The sequence below is a fragment of the Colias croceus genome, chromosome W, assembly GCF_905220415.1.
Source record: "Colias croceus chromosome W, ilColCroc2.1".
Lineage (NCBI taxonomy): Eukaryota > Metazoa > Arthropoda > Insecta > Lepidoptera > Pieridae > Colias > Colias croceus.
The window spans coordinates 2,133,153-2,146,593 of NC_059567.1; positions in this window are offsets into that span (position 1 = coordinate 2,133,153).

The window sequence follows — 13,441 nt, forward strand, 5'->3', positions numbered from 1 at the left end:
TCTGTTTTTAACTTATAGTAATGTTTTTCATAATTAGTAAATTGTTCTTCATATTCAGCGTTCGTTCCGCTCAATTCATTTTCTAATTCCCAATGCAAGGTATCAATTGCCGACCAGCGGATTTGCAAGGACTTTAGGATATCCTCAAATTCCCACTTTTCCGACATAAGGTCAAGATTTATGTTTGAAACAGTTCGCAGAAAAGCCTTAAAATTGGTTGTTTGTTTTTTCATAAGCTCTTCCGTTTTATTCATATTGGAGGTATTGTTGGGAGGTTTTTCTTGATATTCATGAGAGGTTGACGGGGTTTGAAAGGTTGGAGGTTGTAATTCAGGGGTTTCTAAAGATTTATAATTCTGTAAGGCTGTCTTTATGTTATTGTATTTTTTCTTAATTTGATCATATCTATTGAATGCAAAATACTCATGAGAGTGATCATTGAAAGATAGAAGTGTCATATGGTTGTTGTGGAAGTCTACAAAATATTTTTCTAACGTTTCTAATCGTCTTCGTATATAATCGGGAGTCTTTCGCTCCGCTCCATCCTTTTTAAAGTTTATGTGTAGCTTTTCCAATGCATCTATTAATTGCTCTTGGGTAGCTAAAATATCCTCCATCGACATGTTTGAAAATAAGAGATAAAATATAAGAAACCTTACTTGGTTAGCTTCAAGTTACGCTTACGCCGCGCCGAGATGTAAATTATTCCGTCGATGTGTAGAGATGTGATGCCTTTCCAGGGCACCAGGGTTGAGATATGTAGATGTATGGTGCCTTCTTAAAGCACCGAGGTTGAGATGTTGAGATGCAGTGTCCCCCCAAGACACCAGGGTAGAGATGTGAAGATATATGTGGTGCCTTCCTAAAGCACCGAGGTCGCGTAATCACGGAAACCAGAACCACGCACACAAACACAGCACACTTTCTGAACGCGTCCCGGTCCCGCAATTCACCGTTTGCTCGAAGGACCAATGTTGGCGGGGGTTGGGGTTAATTATAAGATATGAGATTGAGATAAAGAGATATTTATTATTAATTCACTTTAATGGGATGAGATGAGATGATATAGGATGGAGCTCCGCCCGGTGCGGAATCCGACTGCGAACTGACTTATTGTGGTAAAATAATAATTAATACATTATAATAAAATATGCAACATCGACGCATTGCATTCCGGGAACATGTATTGTCTGTACGATTAGGTAATCGTACAAATACAAAGAAGTAACGATTATTTAAGTTCATTTTTCGATTGATGTGTAGATTTATAAAAAAAAAGAGTTCCTAAATTAAGCTAAGCAATTATAGTGTATTCATGAATAAATGTTGATTATTATTAAATTAAGGACAGTAGTTTTATTTTATCTGTATTAAATTGTTCTAAAACATGTATGAATCAATTTGTAAAACCGTTACAGTATAGTATTGTTTAATTTATATTATTTTATTTCAATTTAAGTTTTAACGTCTATGAGACGGTACTGCGGCGTTAAAGTTACATTTAGACCACGTCGTCAGCCAAAGGTTAAGTTCCTGGATAGCATGTAGTACATTGGACTCATTTACAGACGTAAAAGAAAATGTGGCATCTCCGTGTCGATGAAACTCATAATAGGTCAATGCGGATAATGGTAAACTATTTGCAGGAACATCAAGGAAATGATTATTTATCTAAAATTAGGGTTAACGCTACGCATTCCGATAACGAAAACGAATCTATGGTTGTTAATATAGGCGATAGAGACAATAGGCCAAGAACGCGTAACGACTCCAGTACAATTACTATATCAGAACGCGATTCTAGTGAAACGATATCTATTGCCGACTCTGAAACTCTATCGGCGATGAGTTCTCCTAGAACATGTGACTACCCAATCAGGTCACCATCTGTAACGTTGAAATCGGATACAGTTCATTCAGCTAATATTGTAGAATCGTCCGGTATACCTATATTACATGAAGCAATAGACACAAAACCAAATCAAATTTTAGTATATACGTGGTTTAAGAACGAAATGCAAGTTCACGACCTTTCACGTCAAAAGCAAAAGGTTTTAGAAGTTTTCTTGCCTACTAATAACCCGGATCTAGTAAAACAATTTTTAAAAGAGTATATTAAACCAAAAGTTAAGTATTTCATTTATTTCGAAGATGATGAACATCGCAAACAGTTCACTAGCATTGTCATAGAATTATTTAGAAAGGATACAGTATTGCTATTTGAATGTACGGAGCGTGTAGTTTTTATAGAAGGTGAGAAGGAACAAAAGGCTATTATAATAAAACACCATCAAGGCAAAACGTGTCACCGCAGTATTAAAGAGACTCTAGCAAGTATACGTAGAAATTATTTTTGGCACAATATTCAGGAAACTATTTCAGCCCTTATTAATGCTTGTGAAACGTGTACTAAAATGAAGTATGATCGTAATCCCTTTAAACCCATTTTACAGTTAACTCAAACACAAGACGTAGTGAATTTAACAACGAGCTAATGAAAGAATTTTTGAATTTACATAATATTGAGCTTCATATCGTCTCACCTAATAATCCTAATTCAATGGGATTAATTGAGCGTTTACATTCGACCATTAGTGAAATTTATAGATGTGCGAAATATGAAGAAAAATGCACGGATGCAGCATCAGTGATGATGTATTCAATTATTGCCTATAACAGTTCAATTCATTCAGTTACGGGCTTAACCCCCTTTGAAGTAGTATTTGGTCACACGGATTCAGGTAGCTTATTTAACGCTGATTTCGAGCAGCATTATATACAGCATTGGTTTAGGACCATGCAAAACGTTTAAAGGTTCTATATAAACATTTAGCAGAGAAAATGATCGAAACTAAGCAAAAGGTAAAGGATAGGAGAGGTGGTGAAGATCCAATCAGTCTCCCATCAGGAAAAATTATATTTGCAAAAGACGTTAATAAGCGAAAAAGCAAGGATAAGCCGCGATTCCATAAAGCTAAGGTTATAGGACAAGGTTCAAGGAACGTTGTACCGATAGAGATTGGTAAAAGGAAGACTAAGGTCCCTATTATAAATGTAAAACGCCCTCCGCAGGTGGTGTTGGCTGATAGTGATGAGGTCCGCGCTGGCCCTTCAACTACAACCTCTTCAACATAACCCGGGAATTTACCCTGTGAAAGAAGGGCAAGCATATCTTCAAATAGACTATTGGACTATAATTAAGGTTTTAAATTTAGATAAGATTAATGATGACTTTTTAATTTAATACCTCCAAAAGTTTCCATCATATCATAGCAATCTTCGGGGGCAACATTTTTCAAATACGTTATAGTGCTAACAGCAACTACTGTCAGTTGCCTAATAAATGTAACAGAGCTTTCATAATCCTCTGTCACTTCCTTTGGAAAAATTCGAGCCCAATCAGAAACTGCCTAAAATTATATCAAATGTAAGTATAAGAATACAAGGATATCTTAGAATATTATTTCAAACTCAAACTCGTTTATTTGGCAACAATTTTACAAAAATAAGGTATGAATGAATGAATGAATGAATATACTTTATTGCTTATAAATAGATAAATACAAGTGGAAAAGCACACAACACATAACATAAAATAAGCAAAAGGCGGCCTTATCGCTAGTTAGCGATCTCTACCAGGCAACCCTTCATATAAAGGAAATACACAAAACAAAAGTGGGTGAGCAAAAACAAGGCAAACTGGAAAAAAAAAAAAAAATTCTATTACACTTATTAAATTATATTCAAATACACTATCTAGTATCTAAACATATAAATAAAAATAAGAAATATATACATATTATATATATAAATATAAACAATATATATAATATATATTATAAATATATTATATAATAATAACAATATGTAAAAACAATATACATAAAAAATAAATAAATAACATAATAAGGTACATAAAATAAAATAGTTACATAGTATAAAATATTTATAATATAAGTATACTGTATATGAAATAATTATACGTACATATAGGTATAAATATAAACTAAACACATCTAGTTTAAGTAACAAAATTATATAACTAACGAGACAGCTAAGATTAGAACTAAGAAAGAGACATGAAATGATGTTTTACTAAAGTTTTAAAAGAATTTAAGTTTTGGGCTCGTCTGACATTTATGGGGAGAGAATTCCACAATTGAACTGCACGAACAGCAAATGAGTTATGGAAGAATTTAGTATTATGGGCCGGCATAAAAAGCAAGAGATTAGTGGAGGAACGCAATGAGTTTACATATTTGAATTTCTCTCGGAGATAACTTGGAGCTTTTGGATCAAACAACACACAGTACAGGAGATGAAGGACATGGGAGTTACGCCGCAGTCGGATAGGGAGCCATTGTAGCTTCTTTCGGTACTCAGAAACGTGATCATATTTTCTTAACCCAAATATGAATCGGATGCAGAAGTTTTGGAGTCTCTCAAGCCTATCCAACTGGGCTTCGGAAAGGTCAAGGTAGGTGACATCAGCATAGTCGAGGTGTGATAGAAGAAGGGAATGAGCAAGCGCTAACTTTGTTGGAATGGGCAGAAGATTCCGTAGACGCCGCAAAGCACCTGCGGAAGCAAACAATTTCCTACTTACATTATTCAATTGAACATCCCAGGATAGTGTTTGATCGATGTAAATGCCAAGATCTTTGACTTGTTTACTATAGGGTATTAGAGTACCGCATAAACTGACTGGAGGAAGCGAAGCCCAGTCAACCTTCGCGATTACCGATGGGCTACCAACTATGATGACCTGCGTTTTTGATGGATTAACTTTCAAACCGAATTGGTTACTCCACTGAAGGACTGAACTCAGGTCACTATTCATTGTTTGGATAGCATCCGGTAACTCAGCTAGGGTTGACTGAGTATAGATTTGAACGTCGTCAGCATACATGTGGTAGAGAGAAGTTAAGGATTTTGAGATAGAATTGATGAAAATAGCGAAAAGGAGTGGAGACAAAACGCCACCTTGAGGAACTCCAGCACGGATATCACACCATGACGAGGAGACGTCATCACTGTGAATCCTTTGCTGACGTCCATATAAATAACTATGAAACCAATCAATACTAGTTGGAGATATGTTAAGGGAACGAAGCAGACTCACAAGGACATCGAAATCAACAGAGCTGAAAGCGTTACTAAAATCCAGCAACGTAAGCAATGTGAGCTGCTTGTTGTCCATGCCAAGTCTAATGTCATCAGTTACTTTAGTGAGAGCAGTAGTCGTACCATGACCTGGACGAAAACCGGACTGGAGAGGATTCAGCAAGTTATTTTTATTGAGGAAGGTGTTTAATTGGTGATGTACTAACTTTTCGAGGACTTTAGACAGAAATGGTAAAATGGAGATAGGACGAAAGTCAGCAAAAGAGGAAGGGTTGCGTTTTTTCGGAAGAGGAATAATTTTGGCCTTTTTCCAAGACGAGGGAAAGGTACCAGAGGAAACGGAATGGTTAAGAATATGGGTAATGACAGGAACAACTACATCGAGGATAGGTAGGATCATGCTACGACTTATGCAATCACTCCCGACGGCATTAGATGACAAAGACATAATATTCTTCTTAACATCACTACTAGAAAATTGATTAAGACAGAACGGAGGAAAATTAGGAGTTGGAATAGAAGAAAGAGTATTAAGAGTCGTAACTTTAGTAATATTATCGAAGGGAGGAGTTTCAGCAAAATACTGATTAATAAGTTCAATATTAAAATTTTTAAAATCTGTATTAGGATCTTTGGAGCCAACTCCTAAGGTTTTTAAGAACTTCCAGACTTTAGCAGGGTCGCCGTTCTCGACCGACGAATGAATGTGGCGTCTTTGTGCATCTCTACAACATGTATTACAACGATTCCGAATCTTTGTGTACTTCTCTCTGTTCGCGTCGGTATTGTTCAGCTTCAGTTTAGTTTTAGCTTTAGACTTAAGATGTAAAAGTGACTTTAATTCATCAGTTAACCAAGGTGCAGGGAGGTGTTTGAGTTTAACAGGTCTCAATGGAGCATGCTTGTCATACAATTGTGTAACACGTGAGGTGAACAGTTCAACCTTGGCATCGATATTGTGTTCAGAATAAACTAAGGACCAGTCTATGTCTTGAGCATCACGACAAAGTTGATCAACATCCATTCCAGCAAAGTTGCGTCGCATGGAAATTTTGGATTTCAGTTTAGGAGGACGGATGTTGTAGGAAATATAGATAAGGTCATGGTGGGAAAAAGCATCGGCAGCAAATTGACCGTGCTTAAGGACGAGGTTAGGGGAGGATACAATAATAAGGTCAAGGAGAGAGGGAGAGCAGTTAGGTACATTATGGGTAGGATTTAAGGGAAGAAGGTGTAGGTTCGCTGACTCAACTGCAGATAGGAGAGTCTTGGCTCGGGAATCATTTTTGATGATACACGTGTTAAAATCACCCATTATCAGGGCGTTTTCATAGATGGGAACATGATGATCGAGGATGGTTTGAAAGGAGTGAAAGTAATTTATGGAAAGGGAAGGGCTATAAAAAACACCAAGCAGGAGCTTAGAGTGATGCAAAGTAACCTCAATAATTAGATGCTCAGCAGCATCGGATGGCGGAGGCTGAGGGGACACGCTAACTATTTTGTAGGAGATTTGTGAGCTTAGATAGATCGCGACACCACCGCCAACTCTACCAATCCGATCGTTGCGTATTAGATTATAGCCAGGAAGGGAATAACAGGAGGAAGGAAGGCAGGGCTTGAGCCAAGACTCTGAGATAAGTATAGCGTGAATGTTGAGAGAATCGAAAGTTGTTAACAAATCGGGAAAGTGTGCAGGAACACTTTGCGCATTGATGTGTACTGCGTTGAATATTTTGGACCTATTAGGAAAACAGTTTGAAAGGAGATTATTTAGAGGAGTGAAGGAAGAAGTACTGTGGAAGCTGTCCTCACTGCCAGGATCCTCAGATGAGAAAGACAAATAGTTAAAATCACTAGAAGAGCTTTCGTTCAGCATGTTCATTTGAAAAAAAGATAAATAAAAGTAAATATATAAAATGTATATATAAAATATAATAATATAATATAAATATAAATATTAAATAAACTATAAGAATAAGTAAAATAATAGACTATAATTACAGAATGATAATGTTTTATGCAAGATATATGAAACAATAAAGATAAAAAATAATGATTGTATATTCCAATAGTAATGAATAAATATGATTATAATTGATATTCAAGAGAAAAAAAATAAAAATTTGTTTATGACTTATTTTAACTACACCCCAGCAATCAATTTAAATGTACAGAATTGAACGCATTTATAATCTGTATCGGAACGTTTAAACGGTGACATCTGACAGCCAATGTTTGGCAGTTGACACTTGACAGTAAACAAATGAAAGAATTACAACAACATGACAAATACAATAACATTAGAATTAAAGTTGGTACAATGAAAATATTAATAAGACAAAAGCGGGTAATAAAGTTTTAGTTTGAACGGACAAGAAAGAAAAACGAAAATAAAATGTTTGACAGTGTAACAAGGTTTAAAATCACTTCACATATCGATATAATATGAAGTGCGAAACTTACTTGTTACTTATTTTGTTTAAGTAACCTTCTTGACCTAGACGCAACACATTTGGAAGTTTTAGGGTCGTTACTAGACAGTTCATTGGAGACCACCTGCGCCGAGGCTGTGCACGGTATCGAGTCCAACTCACTTAAGGAGGTCACACAAATCTTATCACCGCTCTGCCCAATAATGAAAATGTTACCGTCTCTTGTCCAACACTTATTTATGCCGAATCTCTTACGAGCAGCCATAAAAGTTTCATGGCGACTCTTAGTTAAAAATTCAGAGAGTGTAATACCAGAGTTTTTTAAGCTAGTCTTTTTGAACCAGATGTTATCTTTCAATTGCATATCACTGAATTTAACCAAAATTGGACGGGGCTTGGAATTTGAACCATTGGCTTCATCATTGATTCCACTGACAGCTCGACCCATTCGATGGCAGCGGCTTATTGACTCGATAGAGATCTTAATGTTTGGGAGCTTTTCAGATAATGTTCTCACTACTAATGCACGAGTGTCTTCTTTTTTATCTTCATGCACACCATGAATCAGGAGCATTTTCCGACGAGAACGGGTTTCCTGGAGGTCGTGAAGTTTGAAGAGAAGCTCAATTTCATCATGGATGTTTTTAAGCGAGGAGATAACAAATTTTCTAAAAAGTTCAAAATCACCAGATATGTTTGTAGCAGCAGGAGAAGTGTTGTTCTGCAATTCCTTTTGGAACTCTTCCATCCTTTTATTAAAGTTTTCTGACATCTGTGCCATAGTTTCTCTAATTGATTCCATTGTGAGAGTGAGTTTGAAGTGACTTGAAAATTTATGCGAAGATAGAGGAAAAAATATTTTAGGATTTGGTGCTGGTAGGTGTTAATTATCAGTATTCCATAGAATTAGATTGAAAAATTGGTTTTGAATATTTTTAAAAACAGAATATTTATCAGATTAAAATTTTAACTGTTGCCTTTTTCACGCCTACCCTCGAAAAAAAAGGTACTTAATTAAAACAAACAAAAAGAAATACAAAATAAAAATTAAAATTTAAAAAAAATAAATAAATATAATTAGTGATGCCAGAAGGGTCCCCACGTCAGCAAAAGTCACAGAGTGTTTCTGCAACACTGGTTTTCAGTGAGGACCAGTAATACAGATGACTTGCGGCTCAAATAACAGAGCACGACTGCCAGTCAATATAACCTGAACGAATATAAATACATATTTATATAACATATTATACAACAAATAATCGTTTATACATAATACATATATATACCTACACATACATACACACATCATATATACATACATACATACGCATATACACAAATATATGAATTAGAAATAGAATAGATACTTAATATATATATTGTATATACAGCAAGCACAATTCACTACCATCAATTACATAAGAAACAAATAAATAAATACGCCGGTACTAGACACTGATGAAGCAAGCAGGTACAGCAGTTATGTAATATACGCCGTGTAAGTGGGAAGAACGCGTGAGCCAGGAGGAAACTGATTTTGGTGATGATTTAGTTTAATTTTTAAGTGTTTTTTAAATGTAAGAACAGATCCTAAATTACGAATGGGAGGTGGAATGTTATTCCAACACTTACACGAAACGTATTTAAAACTACCTCGAAAAGCCGCCATGCTATACCGCTGTAAGCGCAGTGCCGGATTGCTTACCAGACGAGTGTTGACAATACCGCTGCACCATTCCAGTTTTTCATAGAGGTAAGTTGGTTTTTTACTGGTACTGGTTTTCAACACCGAAGAGCAAAGTGGCAATGTGGAGTTCCCTTCAGAGAGACATCTTTAAAATGTTTCTCTCGTTGAGGTAAGGTGTCACGTGAGTGCGAGGAGGAATTTCGAAACAGTATCTTGCACACGCATTTTGCACTCGCTGCACTATTCGCTCTGTTCTTGCAAGAAGTCGAGGCCCGTATACACAGTCAGCATAATTAAATTTAGAAAGCACAAGAGCCTCGCATAACCTAGTTCGAATATCAGTGCTAAGAAAACTACGAATTTGATATAGAATTTTTAAACGATAAAAACAGTTCCTGACTAAATTTTGTATGTAAGTTTCGAATCGAAGCTTTTTTTTTTATGTCAGAGCAAGCAAAGGAGCAGGTGGGCCACCTGATGTTAAGTGGTCACCACCGCCCATAAAAACTTGTAACACAAGGAGTGTTACAGGTGCTTTGCCGGCCTTTAATGGACAAATAAGCTCTTTTCTTGAAGGCCCCAATGTCGTAGTTGTTCGGGAACACCGCGGGTGGCAGATCGTTCCACAGTTTCACCGTACGCGGAAGGAAGTTGCGGGTGAAGCGGACAGTGGTGGAGCGCCAACCATCCAGATGGTGCGGATGGAACTGGTTTTTACGGCGTGAGGTCCGGTGGTGGAACTGTGCGGCTGGTAAAAGGTGGAACAATTCCTCAGAGCACTCCCCATAGTAGATTCTGTACAGTATACAGAGAGACGCAACGTCTCTCCGCACTGACAGTGGATCGAGCCCATCGGAAAGCCTACGGTCATCGACAATTCGAGCTGCCGACGTTGGATGCGGTCAAGAGGAAGGAGTTGATACTGTGGGGCTCCGGCCCAGAGATGAGAACAGCACTCCATATGCGGTCGCACCTGAGCCTTGTACAGCTGAAGTCGGTGGGCCGGCTTGAAGTACTGTCTCGATCTACTGAGCACACCAAGTTTTTTCGAGGCTAATTTAGCCTTCGCTTCCAAATGACTGCGAAATTGAACGTCACTCGAGATTTCAACTCCGAGGATTCCGATTTTCGGCGACTACTCAAAACAAAATAAGAAACGAAACAAAATAAAGAACTTTGGACAGAATTGCTTTTAACTGCGATATTATTGTTCTAACGGAGTGTTGGCTCTCGTGTCTAAGTAATAGTAATATCCCCTGTTTAGATAATTACTACATGTACTCTACTACAAAACATCTAAATCAGAGCGATGGTGTTGTGGTGTATATTAGAAGCGAATTAAATACAAAATATAAAGAATTAGATTTTAAAAACTCTGCCACAGGCTTAGTGGTTGAAATTGGTTGTGACATTGCCATATTATGTATATATAGATCACCATCTATAGTAAACACTGATTTATTCGTCTCTACTCTGAACGAAATACTACCTACCTTCTCCAGATTTAAATCTGTTATTTTAACTGGCGATATCAACTTAGACATTAAACCACAAACAACGGATCCTCGTTGTCACGACTACCTTAATGCCCTGGCATGTCATGGCTTTCTTCCCGCTCACACATTACCTACAAGAGGCCCCAACTGCCTAGATCACATAATTTTAAGAACTAAATCTCCATCACTTTCGCTTCTCTTAAACACGACAGTCACTGATCACTACTCTACCCTGCTTTGCGTCTATCGTAAAAAAATAAAAAACAATGAAACCTCGACTATATCTAAAATTGATTTTAATAAATTAGACAAAATAATTGAACAAATAGATCTAGCACTTATATACTCTATCTCGAATGTTAATATTGCTACTGATACTCTCGTGTCACTCATCCAAAACGCTATTACTGAAAGCACGATTGTCAAAAAATTATCTGCTAAGAAAAAAATCCTAAAACCCTGGATCACTCCAGGACTACTTAGGTGTATAAAACACAGGGATGCACTTCACAAAAAATTTAAAAAATCACCCAACAACGAAACCCTAATGATCAGCTACAAACGATACAGAAATTTTTGTAATAATATATTAAAAAGAGTAAAAAGACAATTCGATACTAAGGAACTTAACAAAGCTGGAAATAATTTAAAAATTCTTTGGGATACTATAAAAAAAATTACTTACACTACAAAACCAGAACACCGAACAAGTGATTTACTGACTCTGTCAAACTCACCGTCTCAGTCTTGTAACGACCTTAATAGTTTCTTTGTAGGAATAGGTGAGAGCCTTGCTAAAAATTTAATCAACAGCCACTCTTCAACGGGGCGAACTCTGCCGCAGTGTAAGAGTCCGGTAGCCTCTTTTGTTCTACTTGAAACCGATCCCAACGAAATTACGACTATTATACATTCTCTTAGAACGGATGCAGCATCCGGATGGGATGGTATTCCCCCTTCCGTTCTTAAACGATATTCGAAAACTTTGGCCCCTGTCCTAACCTATATTTTTAACCTGAGCTTCCAAACTTCTACTTTTCCCAGCTCTTTTCAAAAAGCTATCGTACACCCGATATACAAAGGAGGAGAAAAAGCTTCTCCTGGTAACTATCGCCCCATAGCAGTCCTCACTGCGTTGTCGAAGGTTCTTGAGCGCTTGGTAAATAATAGACTAATAAACTACTTAGAAAATTTCAAACTTATCTCATGTCAACAATTTGGTTTTAGGAGAAATAAAAGCACCACCGATGCAGTTCAGGAACTAACAACTTTTATTGTCAATAAGTTGAACTCACAAAACAAGGTTCTTACAATATTCCTCGACCTCGCCAAAGCCTTCGATACCATTCGAACTTCCACGCTTCTAAATAAACTCGAAATAATAGGTATCCGAGGCTCGCAACTGGACTACTTTAGGAGCTACCTTGCGACTCGAACGCAAATGGTTAAAATAGGAGCTTACACAAGTAAGGAGCTTCCTATTCACTTTGGTGTACCTCAAGGGAGTATACTTGGACCCACCTTATTTCTTGTCTTCATTAACGATCTTTGTAATGCCTATATACCTAACGCTAAGATAGTATCCTTTGCAGATGACACTGCTGTAACATTCTTCGCAAATTCGTGGTCTGAAGTTCAAAACATCGCACAAAATGGCTTTAACTATATACATGAGTGGCTTATTACTAACACCCTGACATTGAATACTTCTAAAACAAAACTAATAACCTTTTCTCTTTCTTCAAAGTCACAACCTCAAACACCAATTTCAGTAAAAGCTCACTCCTGTCACACGCCAACAACAGCTCTGTGTCACTGTCCAACCATTAATTCTGTAGATAATATTAGATACTTGGGCATAACTTTGGATAAACTTCTAAATTATAAAACTCATATTGGTCTCCTAACAACTAGGGTCAGAAAACTTATTTATATTTTTAAAAATTTGAGACACGTCACGAACACTGCCGTTCTACGTACCGTCTACTATGCCTTGTGCGAATCTATTGTCACATACTGTATTGTATGTTGGGGAGGTGCCGCAAAAACCATACTGAAGCCCCTCGAGGTGGCTCAAAGAGCAGTTATGAAAGTCTCCACGTTTAAACCTATGCAGTATTGTACAACCGACCTGTACAAAGATTGGAAGGTTCTCACCGTTAGACAACATTTTATTTTACAGACTATTATTTTACAACACCGATTAACACCTCTAGTTACAACCTCGTTTCGACGAAAGAACAAAATCTGCACTGTTCCTCAGCCATATAGCATGTTCACCAAGAGGTTCTTTTACTTCCTCGGACCCTATTTGTATAACAAAATTAATGATAGTCTTAGCATCTATGCCTTACCGTATTCTAAATGTAAATTAACCGTACGCTTCTTTCTATTAGGAAAAACTTATGACGAGACAGAACAACTTCTTGAGATACTGGCTTAAGTGTAAACGTGACTCTTGCTTAGATATCTATAATATAATATTTCACACACACACACACACACACACACACACACACACACACACACACACACACACACACACACTTACACAAACACACGCACACACATACACATACACACACAAATATATATACATTCATAAGATACAGTTTCATTCGCCACACCCGCATTCTCTTATACACCTTAAATTTTACATATATTTTTTTTTCTCTTACTCCCTATTGTAACCAATTTTA